The sequence below is a fragment of the Fukomys damarensis genome, unplaced genomic scaffold, assembly GCF_012274545.1.
Source record: "Fukomys damarensis isolate Sample0158 unplaced genomic scaffold, DMR_v1.0_HiC HiC_scaffold_35, whole genome shotgun sequence".
Classification (NCBI taxonomy): Eukaryota; Metazoa; Chordata; class Mammalia; order Rodentia; family Bathyergidae; genus Fukomys; species Fukomys damarensis.
Genome location: NW_022900947.1, coordinates 29,276,763 through 29,299,476, shown reverse-complemented (window position 1 = coordinate 29,299,476; position 22,714 = coordinate 29,276,763). Strand labels below are relative to the sequence as shown.

The 22,714-nt window shown below is 44.2% G+C and overlaps 1 non-coding gene across 1 annotated transcript; it reads right to left on the bottom strand.

Moving 5' to 3' along the window:
* Positions 1-7,025: 7,025 nt before the first annotated feature.
* Positions 7,026-7,192, bottom strand: LOC117284276. The gene has a single exon (XR_004515363.1). It is a non-coding gene; the product is annotated as a U1 spliceosomal RNA (small nuclear RNA).
* Positions 7,193-22,714: the final 15,522 nt, after the last annotated feature.

The following is a 22,714-nucleotide window of genomic DNA, read 5'->3' as shown; positions in this document are numbered from 1 at the left end:
ACACCCTTGTGCAAAATAAAATTCCTCTTCTAGCAACAGGTCTGGTCTTGTGGGCCTAAGATAGTCCTAGCATCTCCCTGGTGGTGGTGGGGAGTTAGAAGAAAAGACCCTTTTGGCCATAATAAATTATGAATCTTTCATGATTCATGAGATAGCATAAATAAAATTGCTTTTCAAGTTTCCAGACAATATACCAGTATCACTGTTTAATAACAGTATTTGTTCCATCTCCCTGTCCACTTCAAAAATAGAACACCTCTCTTACTGATGACTGATTCATTTTTAATCTTTCATATTTTAAATATTTGCCATTTTAATATTTAAACGCAAGTCCATAGTTTCTCAATTTTGACATTCCCCAGGCTCTGAACTAAGTGAGATGTTCTATAAAACTTGGGGTTGCTAGCACAGGGGAATTTTGGCACTTCTGACTTCAGTTCTGAGGCAGCTTGAATTTCCTTCCTCTTTCTCTTCCATATTTTACTTCCTTGACCTTTATGTTTGGGGAATGTTTTTCCTCTCTTTGAATCTCTCATCGTTAAAAAAACAAGAAATGAAACCAACCTTACCCTTCCACTATAGTTTGGATCCTAAATGTTTCCCCCAAATCCCATATAGTAAACATTTAGTTCCAAACTTGACACTTTTGAGAGACAGTGGAAAGGTTAAAAAGTGGATCTTAGTGAGAGATCTTTTGGTCAATGGGGCTGTGCCCTTAATGAGGATTGTGGGACCTGGATCTCTCTTTCTCTCTCTCTCTCTCTCTCTCTCTCTTTCATTTTTGTGTACCCATCATGAGGTGAATGCCCTCCTCTGCCACATGTTTCACCATGACACACTGCCTTGCCACAGGCTAAACAGCACGACTTACACTGACCATTGACTAAAACTTCCAAAATCACGAGCTGAAGTAAACCTTTTCTCTTTATGAGTTGATTATCTCAGATATGTTACAGTAGTGGAAAGCTGATGAACACATCCTTCTCATTACCAACATGCATTAGTTTTTGATTATCTCAGGTATGTTACAGTAGTGGAAAGCTGATGAACACATCCTTCTCATTACCAACATCACCTTTGCATTAGTTTTAATTTGTGTTTCCCAGGATTACAGCATTTCAGCACCCCTGGGACTGTCACGGAAACACACCAGACTGGAGTCACTACAGCCTTTCTTCCGGGTGTGGAGCAAAGAAGTTGGGAATGAAAGAACCTGGGTTAAAGACCTAGCTCCGATATTTTACTGGTTTTGCGTCTTGGACAAATCATACCTCCTTACTGAGCCTTAGTTCCCTCAGAGGTAAAGGTACTGTCAGTCTAACAGAGATTTAAGAAGTAGGCAGCAGATATAAATGAAGGAAATTGGCTGAGTGTAAGGAAAATACCAGAATGGAGACTGGACAAATATAAGTGCCTTCAAAGTGAGCAGCTTCTGCTTAACTGTAATCACCCAGCTACCATGACAATGTGAGCTCTATGATGCTAAATCTTCTGAATTTTCAAAACAGCTCTCTAATATGTATTGCTATTTGAACTATTTTGACTTTTGATTCTTAGCTCAATGTTTTTAAACCACTGTGGGTTCTCTTGTTGTTGTTGTGGCTGCTGTTGTTGTTGTCATTGTTTTTAGTAGACCTCTACATGCCCTTTTGCATATGGTGATCCCAAGAGCATTTCTGATTATTTTGCTTCCCTGGAACTTTCCAAAATCTTCCTTTCAGCTCTCTTGAATATTCTTGAAGCCTCAGCCTCTGATGCTTTATTATAGATCTGAAAAGTTACCTCCTCATCCTCAGGGGGATACATTTTTGGAGCTAAGATTTCCCTCACAGAGACAGGGTCCCCCTAATTATGATTTCTCGAGTGTGAAATAAGCAGAGGTGAACTGGTTATCAAAAGTTCTATGCCAGATCATTCTCACCTCATGGGGTCCGTGGGTCAGGACTACAGGCGGATGTCCTCCCACCCATAGCATGTGCTGGGGATGTGCACCTCTTGCTGCTAGCTGAAATGGAGCAAGCTGGATTCTAAGCTTTCTTGCCTCTCTGTAGATGTTGGGGTTCTGGGTCTTTCCCTATTCCATTTCTTGCCAGTCACTACTTTTCCCCCCAAACTACTGTCTCTGGTTCTCTATCCAGCTGTCCAGCTAACCAGAAAAAAACCAACCAGCCACTGAATGGTGGGTGTGAGCAGCCTCAATTCCTCAGATCACTCTCCTAATTAGATCCTGAGCCCTCAGAGACCCTCCTCTGTTTTAACATCTCTTGGCTGTTTATACATTTATCTGTACAATTACTCATTTGCCAATATTTACTGACTTTCCTGTCCCTCCAGAGCCACCACATGTAAGGAGATAATAGAATAATGAGGCCAAATCCATATTTTTAAATACAACAATATCTGGGTTTGAAACAGTAAGGACAACAAGGTAACCACTTACTGGTCCTGTGAGCTCAAAATGCTTAAACTATCTACACCTCAATTGCTTCATCTGTGAAATGCACACAACACACACCTGTAATATCAGCTTAGCCTGACCTTGGTGTCCAGATATATGGTCAAACATTATATGGTGTTTCTGTGACAGTGTTCTGAGTGAGATTAAAATTTAAATCAGTGAGCTTTAAGTTAAGCTAATTTCCCTCTATAATGAACATCTTTTCTTTTTTTTTTTTTTTTAAACCGGGGATTGAACTTGGGACCTTGTGCTTGTGAGGCAGGCAGTGGAACCACGGAGCTAAATCCCTGGTTTTCCTCTGTAATGAGAGCGGGCAAAATTCAACCAGTTCAAGGCCTGAGCAGAACAAAAACAAAGAGTGAGCAAGAGTGAGTCTTTCTCACTTCTACTGCAATATAGTCTCTTCCTGAGTCTCCAGCCTGCTGGCCCACCCTGCAGAGTTTGGGCTTGCTAGTCTCCACAATCACGTGATTCCATTCTATTTTTGGGGTTACCAGAGAGGGAACACTTGCAAGGCAGGTAGTGGAACCACTAAGCTAAACCCTCTGCCACATGATCCCATTCTTGAAACAAACAAAAACTCTTGGTAGATGATTGATTGGTAGATGATAGATAGATAGATAGATAGATAGATAGATAGATAGATAGATAGATACATATACATACATACATACATAGATACATAGAGATATTAGATACACATAGAGGGAGATACAAACACAGACTAATACCTCACTGTGTTCTTGTGTGGATTACAATGAGGAAAGTTTTATAAAAGACTAATCACATGGTGGTGCCTGGTATGTAAAAATCTCCCAATAAATAATAAAAAGAGCCAAATGATTCTAGGTGGCCCCATTTTTCCCTGCTGCTCTCCACACTGAGAGCCTTTCCTGCAGTGGCTGGGCTGTTTCCCCCCAGGTTACCCTCAGAGCCTGCAAGAGAACACAGAGCTCGGGTTGAGGCTACAGGGGCTGCAGGGTGACGCACCACACCTTTCTCCATATTCCTGGAGCAAAGTCTGCTATCTCAGAGCCATAGGATCAGGTGTTACTGTGGGGCTCCTGCAGTTTCAGGTCAGTAATGGTACCATTAATCCCTCCTACATCAGGGAAAGCCTACATAGGAGTTAGACCAACCTGGAGAGATGGAACACTAAATTCCAAATCTTAAATCCTGTCCACATATTCTGATATCCAGGCTACCAGCAGGCCAAAAGTAAAAACCAACACAGTATGTGCTAAATCAACAGACCATAAGAGGAAGCAAAGGAAAGAGAAACATGTTTTCTAGAACATTCTAACTTACTCTTTCAGCTAACATGGGATCCAGCCAGGCAAACAACCCCTGCAACATCCACAGCTTCTCTCTCTTGGCACAGCCCTACTTGAAGACAGAGTTTTTGAAAACTCCCTGCAGACTCCTTGGCAAGTTCTTTCTGGGAGTGGCAGCTATGGTTTCTGCCTCAATTATTTTTTGCTTGGACGACCTATGCTTTTACAAACAGATCCTCACCATTGGGCAGTTGTTTCTCTCCTGGATCTTTAGCCCAGGCTGCTATAGTGTTTTCATTTCCTGTGTTTCTTAACTTCCTCATCATAATATTATCTTAAATTCATGGTGCCACAAGTCTGCAGGCAGGGTGATATAATACCTCTTGGCATGAGTTGCTTCATACATCTTCAGCCAGGGCCACTCTGAGACATCCTGGAAAAGCTATTTAGCAAGTCAGAAGTAAATGGCACAAGAATATAAGGTGTGACATTGGACACAGTATACATTTTCCAGATAGCCTGATTCGCTTTGGGAATGGATTGAGACATCTATGTGCTCTGGAAGGAATCAGGAAGTAGGATTTGTACCACACTGTGGTACAAGCAGTGTGCATTCAATCCTGAGCCTCCCTTTCTTCTGGGCCTCACAACAAGAAAAAGACATTGAGGTTCTATAAACAAGATGTACAGAGCTGTACAAAAAAAGAGGAGTAGTAAGTCCCAGAAGCAGGCATACATCTGAAGAGTGTGCCTCAGTCCTAAGCCTGAACAGTTGTTAAACAGGTAGGTCATTAAACAAGGAACGGATGTATAGTACTGCATGTAAGAGTTATGCAAATAAAAGCAAAGTCATCAGGTTGGAGTTTCCTCTGGCCACTTCTTTTTGTGAATATTATAATGTACATAATATATACAATTCCTTATTTAGTGACCATTTGATTTAACAACCTAGTTACAAGAACTGAACTTGGTCATTAAAAGAGCAATGTCTTTCTCTTTTTTTTTTTTTTTTGTACCAGGTCTTGAACTCAGGCCCTTGCACTTGCAAGGCAGGCTGTGAGTCAAAACCCTGGCCCTAAAAGAGGAACATCTGTATTGATGTATTCTGCACCATAAATGAACTTCAGATAATCAAGCTAAGTGAAAGGGGTCAGGCATCAAAGATGATAGATATACTATATGATTTCAACTGTGTGAAATATCCAGAAAATGTCTATCTATGCAGACAGAGTAGATTAGTGGTTGCCTAAACCCAATGGGGTTTGTCTTCGTTGGTTTCTTCATTGGCAGGACAAAATATCTAACATCTACAATTTAGGGAAGGAGATGCTTATTTTGGCTTATGTTTCAGTCCATATTTGGCTGGCTCCAAGGCAGGACAGTACACCTAGAATCATGGCAGGAGACTGTTGCTCTCTATCTGGACAGGAACAAGAGTGTCAAGGGAGAAATTAGGAAGGACATGTACCTGTCCCAGGCCATGTCCACACTGATTCGCCTCCTCTTCTGACTAAACCCCGCCTCCTAATGTAACATTTAGCTCTAAGGCTGCCATAATCCAATCACCTTTCAAAAGCCCCGCCTTTGAGCACCTGGTGCTTTCGGGGGACATCTAGTTATAAACTGTAACAAGATTTGAAAAAGGGATTGTTGTAAATAGGCATAAAGGATCATCTGGGGTAATGGAAAGTGTTTTAAACTGTTTTATGGTGATGATTGTTCAACTCTGTTCCTTTTGGGAAAATTATTGAATTATACATTTAAAATGGGAAGGTTTTTATGGTATGTCAATTTACCTCAATAAAGCTGTAAAGAGAAGAAAAAAGGGATGATGCAATGTAAACAGACTAGCTCAAAGTGACAAGTGGATAAGATTGGCTTGCATGTGCAGAAGGGTTTGTTGACTATAGGACAACTTATGTGGGGAAAACTGTAAGTGCTGAAGTAGGCAGAGGTGCTATTGTTACTGGTTTCTTGGGTGCTGGGACTCCTTCCAGAGATTATGTGTAGGTTCTTCTTGTCCTGAACAAAGAATTGGACAAAACAAGCACAAAAGATAGCAAGATTTTACATTTTTTTCTTTTATTGAGTTTATTGGTACATTTTAGGTATACAGTACAGTTACATTCATTGTTGGGATCTTGTACCTTTACATGACAGGTCTTGGTTCTCATTTTTTCCCCTTGTCCCTGCCCTCCCTTCACCCTCTTCTTCCCTCCCCATTTACAAACACTTTATTTCCATTTTTTCATTAGACTCATTCATAGCAAAATGGATACATATGGAGGACATACTCCTAAGTGAAATAAATAAGTCACACATGTGTAAATATCGAAGAGTTTCTCTGGTGTAAATAAACTGTAACAGTACATAAGATCCTAATGAGATAACTGACTTTGTGAAATGGGAAGAAAAGGGCTAACGGTTTTGGGAAAGTGGGAAGGGTAGGGGAAAGGTAATAAGGGAAGTGAAAAAAAGATTTTACATTTTAATAAAGGTAGGAAAAGAAACAAGCTCTGCAGAGCAAGTGTGAGCCAATTAAAAGTAGGAAAAGAAGTTTACGCTACAGGGTGAGAGTGGACCACTGAAAAAAAGAGAGAGCACGGTGGCCAAGAGCTTAATGGCGACAGTCTTTTGTGTCTCCCCCTCTGCAGGCTGATGTCAGGTCTAGGCCGTCCTATCAAAACCCTGCATGTGCTCTCTCCAGAAGGACTGAAGATAGCACTTTCCAAATGATTCCACATGCAGAGCTCAGGTGCAAATACCGTGGATCTCCGTGACTGACAGGCCACACTGCTGGTCCCCCCAGTTTGCCACACCCTAGTCTCCGGCCACAGAACAGCATCCATAAAGGAGAAGAAAAAGTAACTGAGAAGGCAGAGATTTGGGTGGTGGGCTAGTGAAAGTTTTAAAGAAAATTTAAAACAAGAAGTTTTAAAGTCTTTTAATGTAAATTCAGAAGGTTGGGAATTTGTAAATTCTCCTGTCAGAGGCTAATCTGCAGATAAGACAAGGACATGTAGGCAAGGACCATCTGCATCACCACAGTATTTTCAGCAAAATCCTTACTGTACTCAGCATTGAGTGAATTATTTTTTTCAAATAAAATTTTTTTTTATTTTATTTTTTTGTACCAAGGATCGAACTCAGGAACTTCTGCTTTCGAGGCAGGCAGCGGAACCACTGAGCTAAATCCCCAACCAACACTGGGTGAATTATTGTCTGCTTCTGTACAAAATAAATTAATCAGATCTATAATCTATTGTTCCAAACTAATTCATTTCTTTTTTCTTCAGGGGAGAGGGTGAACACAGTCCCCCCACTACCTCAAAGTATGCAGTAGAGTTTCCCACATTTGGGGAAATCGCAGAGGTCAGCACATCCAGAGCACAACGGATGAGCCTCTCACCCTGGGAAAACCGCCTTCGTGATCATGGTGTCTCTTCTGCCAAGTAAGTATAAGAAGGATTCATTGCTTGACCTAGGTAGGTATTTGTTATTTGGGTTATTTTGTTTTGTTTTGTTTGAGATAGGGTCTCACTATGTAGTTGAGAGTGACCTCGAACTCACTGTGTAGCCCAGGCTGGTCTTGAACTCACAGCAATCCTCCTGCCTCAGCTTCCCGAGTGCTGGGATTACAGGCGTGTGCAACCATGACTGGCTTGTTATTTGTATATAGTTTAAAATACATTGCTTCAGAAATACCTAATTTGTTTTTACTTTTACAATGTATGAATGTGATGTGTGTCTTGTTTAAAGTAGGATTTTATGGTACCAAATGAATAAACTTCTGATGTAAACTTCAAAACCTGAAGGAAACACCTGGTCCTGGTAAAGATGAAAATAAACAGAAGAAAGCATTAAATTCTAGGCAAACAGTAGCTTCTCTGTAGCATTCATGAAAGAAAATGCAGCATTGAGAAAGAGATTCACAAAGGTCCTTGTTCTCCATGATTTTTCACCTTCTGCCTCCCTGCTCTTCCGCCTGTTTGCTCCACCAAACCTCTCAAGAAGTAAAGGAGCAGTTACTCCATCCATCTGCTTGCCGAGTAACTCTAAAAATGGTAAGTACACAGGATGTTCCAATGCTCTGAAATGTTAGAAGTTCCATTATTACTGTTTTATAAATGCAGCATTGAGAAAGAGATTCACAAAGGTCCTTGTTCTCCATGATTTTTCACCTTCTGCCGCCCTGCTCTTCTGCCTGTTTGCTCCACCAAACCTCTCAAGAAGTAAAGGAGCAGAGTTACTCCATCCATCTGCTTGCCGAGTAACTCTAAAACTGGTAAGTACACAGGATGTTCCAATGCTCTGAAATGTTAGAAGTTCCATTATTACTGTTTTCTGCCCTATTAAGTGTAGTGGAAGAGATATAGCCACCCCTGTGTTGAACATTCTCTTACCTCCTGAATACGGAGGGCCTCTTATTAAAATAATCAAAATCCACCCTTGTCTTCTAGAGAACTGAAGCCAGGGTTTATTTAGATCTAGAAAGAGTGAGAGTATAGTGATGGAGTTGGGAATATGATGATCTTGGTCCCATCTGAGTAACAGCCTGGACTTCCAACTCTGAAGATGAGCAATTTATTTGGATCTATTTTCCAGGCTCTGTGCCAACATTCTTATATTCACTGTCTTGTGTAATTCTTCCCACTTCTAAGATTCACACCATGAATGTCCTCTTTTGCAGGAAAAGTAACCAAAGACCAGTAAGGTTTAGTTAACTTACTCAAGGGCAGCCAGCTGATTAGCAGAACTTCTAAGCTCATTCTTCTTTTCACCATGTCACAAGTTTCCCTACACTAGACCTGAAGTTGGTAGGTTTATGAGAGTTGGGAGCATTCCTGTTCTTCTGCTCCTACAGGATGGGTTGACCAGCTGACTGGAGGAGGCCAGACTGGGGAGGAAAATGGCAGTTTGACCAGAGTGAGGCAATGGTCTGTCACCACAGATCTGGGGGATAAGGGAGAGATGCCTAGAGTCACTCCACAACAGTGGGTACACCCAGTTTCTCCTAACCCGTGCTTGGATACTTTTAAAAATATGGTTTTATCTGGGAGCGATGGTACCCACCTATAATCCTAGCACTCAGGAGACTGAAGTAGGAGAATCTGGAGTTCAAGAGAGGACTGAGCTACATAGCAAGCCCTACTTGTAAAACACAAAAAGAAACAAAAGGTTCTATTAATTTTCTCTTGCTTGTTGTGGCCCATTTCAAAGAGTATAGAATTTGGAATCAGAAAACAGCAGGATTTAAGCCTACATTCTGCAGTATAATGTTGAGTGATCTTGAGGAATTTACTTAAACCCTGAACCTTATCTAAAATGAGGATAATTGGTCATACCTACCTCATGGAGTTGTTTAGAGACTTCAATGAGATCATTCTCTAGAAAAGGGCTCTGTAAGGTGCCATGTCTTGACTTTCACTTTTATATTTTTGTGGCAGCCATCATGATAAAACCATTCTCCTATAACCTCATCCAAGTGGTTGGGGTAGGGACTGAGGGAGACGGGGCAGGGGAGATCTCAGGTAGGACCTGGCACAGGACAAAGTTCTCTTGTTCAGCACAATCAGTCTCCTTCCCTCAGGCTGTGGGAGCACATCTGATTAATGACAGCATAATTTTTTAAACAGCCAGGCACTAATCTATTTGTCTTAAACCAGCCTGTGTTTCTCAGTCTTTGTGTAAAAGAGATCATGAACAGATCCGTCAAATCCCTTGATGAAATCTGGGGTTCTACCCTCATGATCTTCCCTTGATCTTGTAGTCCAGTTTTTTTGTTTGTTTGTTTTTTTCCATAAAGGAAATCAGGGTTACTGAACCACGCTGAGCTCACACTACCCTCAGAATCACCACTTGATCCACCTTTCTTCTAACATATTCCTGGGAGGGGTCCCTCCTCAGGGTGCTAGGATGTGGGAGAAACCTAATAACATCCCAGGTTGGTAAGGAGGGCACAGGCTTTGTCTGAGAGCCACACACAAAACAGTGTGGGCGAGCAGCAGGATTCCAGGTTATTCACTCGGGGAGACCCAAGCCATTCACAAGGGAACTCAGACCAAAGGTCAGGATGTGGGCACATTAAGAGTGAAGGTACAGAGGCATTAAAAAGCAAGGAGACCACAAAGGTATAAAATTAAGAATAGGAGCAGAGGAGGAGGCTGAGTAGTGCCCCTTGGAGCTGAGGGTTAAGCATGAAAACAGATGAATTCCACCAGTCTACTAAGGTCCAGCATGATCTGTTAGCCTAGCTACAGGAAAGGTGGGTTTTTTTTTCCCCTATAGTCTTTTACAAAGTGCCTTTTCTTGACACAAAAAGAAACTGAAGCTTTGATCATTTCCAGAGCCCACTTCCTCCTACTTCTTGAATTTGCATCCATATGAGTGTCTGCTGGTACTGTCCCCACCACCTACAGGTTTTGAAAAATGACTGGCAGTTGGTCCGACACAGTTGCCAATTGGTTCTGTAGAACCGAGTCAGGGCTAAGACTTTGGGCCTTGGTGCCAGACAGACAGGGGTACACATCCTGATAGTTCATTTACTTCAGTGGGACCTGAGTAATTGTTTTGAGCCTGGGTTTTCTCATTGAAAAACAGAGGTAACAACGATCTTGCTTCATAGGCTTGTTGGGAGGCTTTGAGGCGATAATGCATGTAAAGTACATGGCATGGTGCCCAAACACCTACCATATTCCACAAATATTCCTACACCTAATCCCCCAGGGTGGACTCCCCTTGTCATGTGACTTTGCAACTCTCCCTGCTGGAGGCAGATTGTGCTACCCATCTCATTTGCATTGCTTGCTTGCTTTCTTTCTTTCTTTCTTTCTTTCTACCAGGGATTGAACTCAGGACCTTGTGCTTTTGAGGCAGGTGCTGGGCCACTGAGCTAAATCCCCAGCCCTCATTTGCATTTGTCTTGCATGGGCTATGACTTGCTTCAGCCAGTGGAATGTGGGCAAGGAACAGTGTACTACTTTTCCTTATGTATTATGTATTTCTACTCATCCCATTTGTGCTTCTGCCATTGTAAAAAGAAGGCAACACCACAGGAGGCCCACTGCTACCAAGATAATTAAAGACTCATACAGCTGACCTGGACCCAATCCACAGCTGAGGAACAGTTGTGGACGCAGCCCACAAACACAGGAACACAAAATAATAAGGACTTACTATTGTATACCAGAAAGTTTGGGGATGGTTTTAAGTGGCATTATTGCAATAATAACTTATACTTACCTTGTCCAGGGCTTGGAGACTTAATCTTATTTAAAGTAGTTAAATGGACTAATTTTTCTTTAATTCCAGTCCCCATCAAGCCTCAGTGTAATGAAAAGAGTATGGGTTTTAGAGCCAGAGAGATGTAATTTATATATAGCTTCCACATTTTATTAGCTGAGTTGCTTGGGGCAAGTCACTTCCCTGAGCATTTTCTACAGTTTGAATGCTACCTCCAAAACTCACTTTGAAATTTAATTGCCAGTGTAACAGTGTTAAGAGATGGGGCCTTTAAATGTGATTAGGTCAGGAGAGCTCAGCTCCATGAGTGGATTAATGACGTCATCAAGGGAGTGGGTTAGTTACCTCAGTTGTGAGATACTAATGAAATGATAAGTTGTGCTCCTTGCTCTTCTATCTATCAACAGCCCTGAGGCCCTCACCAGATGATGGAGCCATACTCTTGGACTTCCCACTTCCAGAACCATTAGCCAAATGACTTTCTGTGGTTCATAAATTACCCAGTCTGTGGTATTCTTTTACCATAACTGAAAATAGACTGAGACACTCTTGTTTCTTCATCTATAAAATGGGAGTGAGAAACCAGCCCCTGTTAGCTTAAAGACTAAACCATATAATCTATATCACATGTGCAGACATGGCAGGGACACTCAGGACAAGTGAGCTGCCCTCTCCTTTTCTTTGTAAGCATGTTATCCTTTCTGCAACTTGAACAGCCTCAACTCAGATCTTTGCAGAGCAGACAGAGTGAATAGAGTCCACAGGGGTTGAGACTTTTAGCCTTGTCTCAGACTTCTGTTCGTTCTTTCACATATATGTGGCATTTGGCATGTATCAGTCACTGTTCTAGGCTCTGGAATCTGGTGGTCAAAAAAGCCAGAGATATAGCCAAGTGGTAGAGCACTTATCTAGCATGCAGAAGGCCCTGGGTTCAATCCCCAGTTGGGGGGGGTGAAGTCATGACTTCATGGAGCTTACATTCAAGAAGGGGTCAATGAATAAGACAACTACAAATAAACTGGATAATTCCAGACAGTGATAAATGTATACAAATAGAGGGGTGAGGGTGTGAGAGAGTGGCATAGTGGGGGACCCACATAGGTATCACCCTCTGTTTTTCAAACAGCAGAAATGTTCCTCATTAATGCTTTTTGCTCCATACAATCTAAAGAACTTTTTTTTAATGCTTTAATAAGCTACAGGGAGTTTGGGTTCTGGTTTTGGTCTTGCCCATAACCACCTGCCAAGGTATAGACCCAAGAAGCTCTTTGAAATTCATGCTTGACCTCGTGTTCTTCCTCCCTCCTTCCATACACACACAGATTCTCTAAATTACCTTGGGCAGCCACAGCCATGCTTTCAATATGACTTCTGTTTCTTCCTCACTGCAAGAGTGTTTAGTTTTGTATGCTGTAGATGTCACATGTTTGAAGGCTCTACTTGTTGTCCTCTTCCTTAAATCTGTCTCATCCTTATGCCTGCTGAAGTCTCTTCTCTGATGCCCATGCAATGCAACTGTGCCCCAAATCTTCATCTCATTCATAAGAATTTAAAGCTAACTGATCACATCACCTTAATTGTCCCAGCCCAGGTCAACTTTAGGCTTTTTTGTGAGCCACAGTAGAGCTCACCCAAACAGATCCTCTTACTCCTCATAGTCAAAGTCATGAAGAGCACATGCCAATAACTTATCAGCTCCTTCCTCTGTCTTTAGCAATATGAGTTGCAGCAGTTTCAAGAGCAGACTAGTGATCCTCAAAATTCACTGGGCTTACAAATGACTTGAATGCCTGCTCAAAAATACTGATAGTGATTCAGTAAGGCCAAGGCAGGTCCAAAAGTCTGCATTCCATACAAGCTCTCTAGTGCAGCTGAAGCTATTGATGTACAGAGCACCCTGAACTGACCATTTCAACCCTCCATCATGACTGTTACATGCCTTGGGTTGGATTTGTAATGGGCGTGAGAACAACATCATCTCTCTACCTCTATTTAGCTCTGTCTAGAAAGTAGTTGGGGTACCAGCCTGCAATAGTATTTCTTCTTTATATTCAACCTCACTTTTGGGCCTTCTCCCTAATTTTTTCTGTCCGTGTTGCTTTCTATAATCACATCGTTGTCCCAGTTTTACCTGGACATCTTATTCCAGTATGTTAATCCAGGGCACAGAACACCTAATCCTGTTTTTGAGCTCAAAGATAAAGCTGATGAGAAAAGGAGGACATCTTATCAGAGCAGGAAAGAACAAGATAGAGATCTGCTCCCATGGCTCAGGGCATAAAAATGACACCTGACTCTCAGAGCAGAGAGATGCAGTTAAACCTTAAAACTGTATTTTCAAAGTGAAATAATTTATACAACATGTACAGAAGAAAAACAATGAGAAACTGCATAGTAAATTTCTATATTAAATAAGAGAAAAAGATATGAAAAGTACTCATTCAAGTATTCATTCATTCGTTCGTTCATTCAACTAACAGTTGAGTGTGTAGCCCTTGCTGGGTGCTGGGTACCCACAGTGAAGCCAGCAGCATCCATCCCTTTTTTTATGGATCTGACATCTTGAAAGAAACACCGTATAGTAGTGATCAAGAATGACAGGGGGAGGGGAAGCAGTGGAAATAAAACAGAGAGAGAATCCTTTCTGGGGGCAGAATGTTCAAGGCGAGCGTGGAAAGATGAGCAAGAACAAGACCTATGAAAAGCCAGGCTGGAGATGCAGAGAAGAGAGATGTCTTCATGGAAAAGGAACCATATCTGCAAAGCCCTTGGAGTAGGAAAAAAAATCTACTGGGTTTGAGAAACTGTCTTGATTCTGGCCAGAGACCGGCATGGTGAGTTGGGAGAGTGGTATGAGAGGAAGTTGGAAGAGTAGGCTTATCATTTTCACTACTCATAAACCAGTGGACTGACTATAGCTAATGTACAAAACAAGCTTGAAATCTCAAGGAAAGAAGGAAAATCTATAACTTAGCAGGATGGAATTTGTTTCTTTACCAATATTTTCAGAATACCTACTAACTCTAGGATTAACTTATGGAAAGTATATTAAACAAAAATATTGGTTCTGGTTTTGGAATGGGGGCTACCCATCAGTCACAATTCAAAAACTGGTTAATTTTGAGATAGATATGGACCCAAGAAAGGAATCTGGTGGACAACGTTTGGGGAGAGGCACGGTAGACATCAGTGTAGCCCTACCGTGAACTGGTACCACCCAGGCACCGGGGGCGGGGGTCAGAGAGAGGGCAGTGAAAAGGAAACAAAGGCCCCAAAGAAAGAACAAATGGACTAGGAAAATGAAGACAAAACACTCTCACACCTATTCCACAAGTGAGACCATGACTCAGTAATCCAGGTAAATGAGGGCACAGACTCATGAATAGTTGTCCCGAGAAGGCAGCAAAATGTCTGGTGCCAGGACATCTGTGCAGCTCCCTAGGTGAAGGCATCTCTAGGAGCTCACACAACAAATGCAGCAGCCAATACATTCATTAAATTTAGGGGAATCAGGTTCAATCAGGTAGCTGGATGAGGCTACATTTTAACAATCTCTTCAAGGGCCAAAGTCATAGCCCAAGACTCTGAATTCCCCTGGGTCAGACAGTCCAAGTAAGGAACCCAAATACCACAGTTCCTGGAGCTACCCATCTAGGGTCATTCCACCTCCCTTGGGAGCTTCCCCAGGATAGAAAAGAAGAGAAAAACTCAGTCCTCCCTCAGCTGACTTCTTTGATACTTTTGGTGGTGGGGGGGGGTGTTCAATGGAGCCATAACTTTGGTCACATATGGACTTAACCCATGCACGTAAGTCCCCTGCCTCAGTATGGAGCCTGTTGACTTGTCCATCTATTTTTTAACTTACACTACAATAAGATGTTCTCTATGCCTTTTAGGAAGCCATTTCCAAAGTATCTGTACACTGTTTTCATCAGTACTAGGTGTCCACAATATTAAAGAAATTTTCAAAGAAGAAATTTCCCATAATTTCTCCAAGCTCACCCAACATTTTTTCATTTTTTCCACACCTTTACAGGGCTTGTCCACACACTGTGTTGGCTTCACCAGCCACAGCCATCATGTGGGAACCTTTTGTCCCTTCTTTGTTGTCATGGTAGCACATTGCTGCAGACTGTAGTTTCTCTTGCACTCCCATGTTTCTACAGTCTTCATAATTACTACCTTGATGATATTTTTCAAGAAAAAATAATTCTCTCCTACTCTAACGGCTATAAGGCCAAACTGGAGAGTCAGAGAGGCCTGGAGACAAACTCTTGCTTTGCTATTTGCCACCTGGGTGACTTTTGTCCCTTAAAGGGTTAGTGGAAAGGAGACAGTGACCACTACCTCCCAGCATTGCTGTGAGAATTCAGTTGAGACCCTGAATATGAACTAAGCACAGAGACTGCCATGGAGATGGTCTTGATAAATGGAAGCTATTTTATTAATAGCATCATTTTTATTATTTTCCTTTGGAAACTTAAAATAGGATATAGCAGAACATTGAGCAACTCTGCAGAGTATAAGTTTCTTCTCAGTTTCTCAGTGATGGACAAGGCAGACTTTCCTCCTCACAGGGAGAGGAGTCAGGAGGGTATGGGGAGCAGCTGCTCCCCCCGCCATCAGACTGCACCACGCTCTGCTGTCTACCCCACCCCTCCATACCTGATGTCCCTCAGGTGGGGATTTACTTGCCCGAATCCATTGCTCTCCCTTTGGGACGTATGTGTCACCACCTTTTGTAACACTGCGGTAACACTTAGGGACAGCCAAACATTAGTCAGTCCCTTGAGGCAAAAACACTGACCGAAGCACACCCCCGACAGGCTAAAAGCAGTGCTGCTTAGGAAAGGTGCTGAGTGCGGCAAGGCAGGAATTCCGTGCTGGCTGATACTCTGTTCCTAAAAGGTGTGGGTGCCTGTTACCCCTTCAGCCCGATCGAAAGGGGAAGGCTCTTCCTAAAGGACTCAAAAGTATGTGAGCAAGCTGCTCATGTGTGTCAAATAGGCCCATCTGACAGTTATTATTTCTGTAGATGAATCCGTATCATTTGCCTCAGCAAATCTATTATTAAACATTCAATCATTTGACCACTTCTTACTGAACATCTGTTATGTGGATATGCAAGAAGGATACTATAATTGATCAGGCACAGAAGCCATTTTTGGACACGGACCACCTAGTAAGAAACATATATAAGTATATATGTTTTACTCAGATAGATAAGTGTATATAATTTATATGCATGACTACACATGCATGTAAGTGCAGAGAGTTAGGAAATAACGCTAGAGGGGATGTTCAGATAAACATGGCAGGAGGCCAGATAAGGGGACCCTTTTCTCCAACCTCCATACTCCTGACCCCCTTCTCCTGCTTTATTTTATCCATGATATCAATAGGTACCATATTATATTATTTATTGTTTTTATGCTTTATCTTACCAGGATGTAACCTCTCCCTGTAAAGAAAGAGATCCTGTGAGCTTCGATGCATTCCAACTGTCTAGAATAAAGCACGGCATAAAGTAAGCATTCAACAAATTTCTCTAAACTCAAGTGGGACAGGTGTACCAAGAGACAGCCATCCGTCCATCCATCCATCCATCCAGTAACCAGTTGTTGTCTTCTCTACACTGTCCTTGTAGGTATCCTTGAAGTTCACAGAAATTTAAGGTCCTCTCCAGCTCTGGCAACATAGACAGTATGTGAGCTTCATGGAGGGCATCATGGGCTGAGCCAAGGCTCAGAGGTGAGAGCACAACGCTGGTGGGATGGGGACTCGCTGAGAATACAACTAGTGAGACACTGTGGGCACTGAGGCTGGAGAGCCAGACTCCTGGCTGAGAAGCCCGTGGCTGCCAGCTGAGCCTTCACAACCCTCAGAGGCACAAGCTTCGCTCTAAAGTAACTCTTTAGATATGGACATAAGACTCCATCAAAGCCAAATAAATCAGATTTAGTCCAAGAGGTGGAAAGCCAAGCAGTAGAGCACTCAGAGTACTCTCTTCCTGACATCCAGACATTTCCGAAGCTTCATGCTTCGCCTGTTTTCGGATCCCAGGAATGGGCTCCCATACACAGGCACACAACGAATGCTCTTGGACTGTCTCCAGCTCTGCACAGATTATTCTGCCCAGGGAAGCAGGCCAGGTGGGGCAGACACACCTGCCTTGCTGTGTGATCGCCTGTTGCCTTGAGAGGAAGAAGGCTTGTTTGTTTAAGTAGCACGTGCCTGGGAAGACCAGGTGCGGGCAGCAGCTGGAGATGCCCGTACACCACCCCAGCTTGGGTTGCGAACAGCCAGCATCGGGATTACTTGTTGGGTCCTGGTGTACACTGGGCTCCGTGCCAGGCTCTGGGAAAGTCACAAGGGACATAGTGTCTGGAACAGCCCGTGTCTGAACCCAAGGAGGGGAGAAGATACAGGAAAGATTGATGCCTCTAGGCATCATTAGGTTGATGGCAGCTATGGGAAAAACACCAAAACACCAGATATAAACTCTGTTATAAATGGACTTTTTCTCTAAATAGTGACGACAAGTAATCATCTACTTCCCTAGTTAACCTGTTTTGCAAGTTGCTGTTTTTAAATATTGGATTTTCTTGAAGCCTACCTTCCAGCTGGATATGGTGGCACACGCCTGCAATCGCAGCTACTCGGGAGACTAAAACAGGGCAATGGCAAGAACAAGGTCAGCCTGGGCAACTGAGCAAAACCCTGCCTCAGAATTAAAATTTTGTAAGAGGCCTCGGGATGAAGTTAGTGATACAGCATTAGCCTAGCATGTATGAGACACGGGGCTCAATCCTAGCACAGCAAAAATAAAAGTAAAGAATAAACACACTCACTTCACAAGCAGAAGTCTTAGTGGAAGTCACCACAAAGCAATGTCCAGCCATCAAGGTGACCAGGAGGTCCCTGCAGGGAGATGAGGGTAGGGGAAGGGCTACTGCAAGAACTGAATGACTCATCCACAGGGGAAATCAGGCCGCTCCGGCAAAATCTGAATCACTGGTTCCAGATTTTTTTAAAATGGAAGTTTACTTTCAAATAACCTATAGCTTAATTGCATTTTGTTTTGTTTTTGGTACCAGGGATTGAACTTGGGTCCTTGCTCTTGCAAAGCAGATGCCAGAACCACTGAGCTAAATCCCTGGCCCAGATTTTTTTGTTGCTCCTGGTCCTGTTCCCTGGCAGGCTAAGATTTTGCAGGAAAATGGACCCCATCCCCATACTCACCTGCTCAGGAGTTCCTTAACAGTCACATTATAAAGTGCCTGGAATCAACAATTGGGCAGAAAGCAGCTAAATTACAGGGCTGGTCAAGAAATACGGTGTGAATTTAAATTTTAATGATTTATAAAAGTAAAAGACACATTTCCACTGATTACCCTCCCTTGCTTCAAATACATTTATCCTACCATCCGCATCCCTTTCTAAAGCAGTTCTGGAAGTCATGTTTTGTGAGTGTCTTTATGAAGCGTGACCAAAACCACAGAGAGTGCTGACACCAAGTGCCATCCAATAGGAAGGCAGGTTTATAAACATTACAGTGTGTCTTCATCCCCTTATTCCCCAGGTCTGGTGCTGGGTGACTTCTGGCTCTTCCCCAATGTCAAAATGACCGTGAAAGGTAAACATTTTAAACGGACTTGGGACACTGAGGCAGGCAGAACAGCACAAGTAAAGACGCTCATGAAAGAGGGCTTCCAGAACTGCTTCAGAAAGTGGCAAAAATGATGGGGTGAGTGTGCTCAAAATGGATGCAGGCTGGGGGTGTGCTGAAGGGGATTAGAGGCCATGTGTCTTTTGCTGCAATAAACATGTCTTTTATTTATACACATTCTGTCTTTCTCCGATCACACCTCCTACGTGGTATCAATGTGTATGAAGAGTGCCCCTCTCCAGGTAATTGTGTGGACCAGGACTGGGGGATGGCTTTGCCTGCGTGTACAAGTGTGAATAAAGAAGTCCAGTGTCCCTGAGTCTAAGCAGCTGTGCCAAGGGAATCGTGCCTACCTGCTGAGGCACTGGTGCAAGCGACCCCAGCGTTAAGCTCTGACCTCCTCCCAGGAGAGCAGGCCGCTAGACGCGCCAGGAGGGCAGGAGCACACATTCGAGACAGCCTTCCTCCCATCTGCTCAAGGACTTTTCCAAGCTGAGTCACGTCAGGAAATGCTACCTGGTGTTCAGCCTTGTAATTCTGCCCAGAAACCTCATTTCCCATTTCTCTTTAATTGTTTCCTCCCTCTGTGCAGGGGAGCAATTAAAGTAACTCTGATCCCCCACTGACAGCCTAACTGGATGACAACAGACCAGAAAAAAGAAGACATCCCAGAAGTAGGAAGTCTCTAAACAATACCTGCCAGGAGTTTCATTAAGCCCTGGGAGGCAGGACCACTCCCAGCTGATTTCATTGTTCAGAACGGAAGGGGATCTGGAAAGGCAGGGGAGTGTATTTTTGGTGGTCTACCAGCTACTTCAGACGGGGACTGGGACTTGGTCATTCACCGGCAAGAACATGCTGAGGGCAATGCCTGCTCCTTGCTGGGCACTGACAACTGCTAATCGCTGACATCTACGGAGCTCTTAGATGCCCGGCTCGGGGCTGTGCTTACTTAGGGAACATTATCTAATCTAATCCTCCCAAATGCCTACAGATGTCTCATACTGTGATTCCCAATGTATGATCACAACCGGGTTGGCCCTGAGAGGTTGAGTAATTTTTCTAAGATCATAGAGCTAAATCATGAAAGGTCAAGCTTAAACCCAGTTCAGTCTCCAGCCTTAGCTGTCACAGCCTTTGGAGAGATGTCCAAGGAGGGTTGTTCAGCCTCCCTGAAAATCTGTGCTGGGCACTGTCCTCAGAGAGTCCCTTATAGAACATTTGAATTTCTTCTACTTCTGTTCCAGTTCATTTCCTCTTGCTCAGCTTCATGCTGGAGGAGAATTAGGTGTGGCAACTTCTGAGAAGAAAGGGGGAGGGTTGTCCATGCAGGCATAGAATGGGAGCAGTGTTTTCATTACCGCTTGGAAGGGGAGGCCTGCAGTGGGTCACCTGCAGCCATCGGGGCCCTGAGTGCTCCTGGCCAAGCCCCCACTGCACCCCACCTGGGACAGAAAGCATTCACCAGCTGAGAAGTCAGGGTCCTGCACGGACACAGCACACCTGCTGTTCTGTCACATGTCCACAGAAGGGGCAGAAAGCATTTTTAGGTCCCCTCTGAGCAGAGGTCCCTAGGCAGACAGGTTTTCTGTGCCTTGGCACCTCCGTAAACCCAGGGTTCCACTCCATTGAACATCCTCTGGATTACCTGACCATGTTCAAAACTGGAATTTGCCAAAGTTGATCCTCTAAAAAGTAGATTGCTGAACTGATCTCACCCTGCTGGACCCACAGCTTTGGAAGAGGCCCCAGAATGTGTGTCATCAACAAGTTCCCAAGTGGTGTCTGTGTAGCCAAGTTGGGACATTTCATGTGCCCAGAGATTGCACTGGGGAATGTTTGATGCCACCTTAGCACCGGGGACACCATTCTTATAAACCATGCAATTCCAAGACAGCATGCTATTTAAAATCTTGAAAGCACAACAGTAAAAAGCATAGGGAGTGGAGAAATGAGGATAGTCTGAGCCCCAAGTGGGTCAGTCATTTAAGAAACCTCTTAAGGACCAATAAACAGCAAGCCGAGGGGCTGGTGGGGAAGCCCTGTTTATGGTCAGGCTTTCCACCTCATTCCTAAGGGTACTACAGTCGGTGTGGACGAAGCCAGCCCAGCTTGGACCTGCCCTTCTCTCCATCCCAGAGAAAGTGGATTTTCCTCCCTAGCACAGCACAGTGGTGTATTCACTTCCCCTTCTGGGAAAGAGTAACGCCTTTCTGCCTTCCCTTACCAGCCTCCTCATCAAGGGCCTGCCTGAACCCTGGGATTACAGCATGAACAGCTGGGGAGTGGGAGTGTTCTTAACCCTCATCTGCAATCACATCCATTTCCAGAAAACATAGACATCAAAAGCCAAAGCATAGATTAGGTACCGGGAATCAAATGTGGGGTCCTTGTGCAGAACCACTGAGCTAAATCCTGGCCCTGGATTTTCTTATCACAATGGCTTCTCCGAGGCCCTCTCCTCTGCGTGGAAATCCGTTTCCATTTCTCCCAGGCCACTTGGCGAACTTCCAGTGTCCCATTGAAACTCAGCTCCCCAGGCAGGGTGCCTCTTACAGCCTCTACTCTTCTGCTTATCTGAGTCCATGCATCCACAATATTTCCGAGCCCCAGGGGATCGAAAGTCTTAGCCAGCGCCATTCTTGCCTGCTCTCCCTGCCTGGCTACCTGGCTCCTCCCTCTGCCACTGGCTGGGCATGGAGGACCTCTCGCTGACTTACTCTTTCCTCTGACTCACAGGCTCCAGAGAAAAAGCTGAAGGGAAGAGAGAAAGAAGACGGTATAGAATATGTGAGAGGTACATGCAGGAGGGCTGGAGAGCTGTTTTCCTTAGAAGAGGAAAGAAACAATTGAACAGGTCTGGCAGCTCTCTGGGGTTTGGAGGAAAGTGCTCCAGGGCAGGACAGGGTTGAGAAAATGGAAAGAAGAGGGAGGGAAATTGTGATTCAGGTAGCTCTGGACTGTCCCTGTGGATTCTACGGAGAGAGTTGAAGAATACAAGGAAAGAACCGAAATGACCCCAAAATATCTTTTGGTCCCCAGAACCCCGTCCTGGCCTCAGTGTCGCCCTGGGACTGGACCACACGGTTCGGCTTACTCTGGGTGGCAGCTTCAGCCCCTCTCCTCTTGACTTTGTCCTTCCCAGCATCTGGCGCAGAGCCTGGCCCTCACGGTGTGCTCAGAAAGGCTTCGCTTCTTCCCTCTGTGGACCTGGGCAGCCCTTCATGCTGACACGGTGGCAGCATGGGGTAGGGGCTTGACAGGACTACCAGGGGACAGGAGCAAATAAAACATCCCACTAAGCCTCCCTGGGCTGAATACCAGCTGCACAGTGCTGATCTTGGCTGGGCGCCCACCATTTCCCAGCCCCCTGCGGGCCTCTGGGTATGGCTAATTAAAGACATGGTTACTCATTTCATTCCCAAGTCACTATTTAAGGAAGTAGAACCATGCCATTCCTATAAGGCCTCTGACCTTACAGTAGAGGCAAACAATGGCAGGGCTGTCCTAGCGGCCGTCAGCACACAGCCATTCAAAGGGCATGGTGGGGTGTGGTACAGGCCCACAGCTGGGCCAGCTGTGGAGGGTCCCTGAGTCAGTGCCACTTGCTCCCTCTCCTGGGCCAGGGTCTGGGTGCAAACCTTCCCTTCTCTGCCCCCTGGGCACTCCTAACTTTCCGGGTGTGCTCTGGCTCACAGCTGCCTCGGGGAAAAAGTGCCAGAGATCACCTTGTGCATCTCAAGTGGCAGCAACTCGGAGCATTTGGATTTTTCAGTTATTTCTTTAAGAACTGAAGGAAAACATAGCTTTTCATCGACAAACTCTTATGGAGATTTGGTCAATGTAGGCCTGGTGCTGATGATCAGGCAAAGAAGCAAATGAAATATAGGTCAGGCCCTTGAATAGTATCCGGCTTTGTGAGAGAGGTGGCTTGTACCTATAGACGCGGAGGCAGAACCAAGAGCATCACTTGAGTCCAGGAGTTCAAGACCAGCTTGGACAATATAGTGGCCCTGCCCCATTCAGCAAAAAGAAAAAGAAAGAGTACCTTAAAGTCCCCAATCTGCGAAC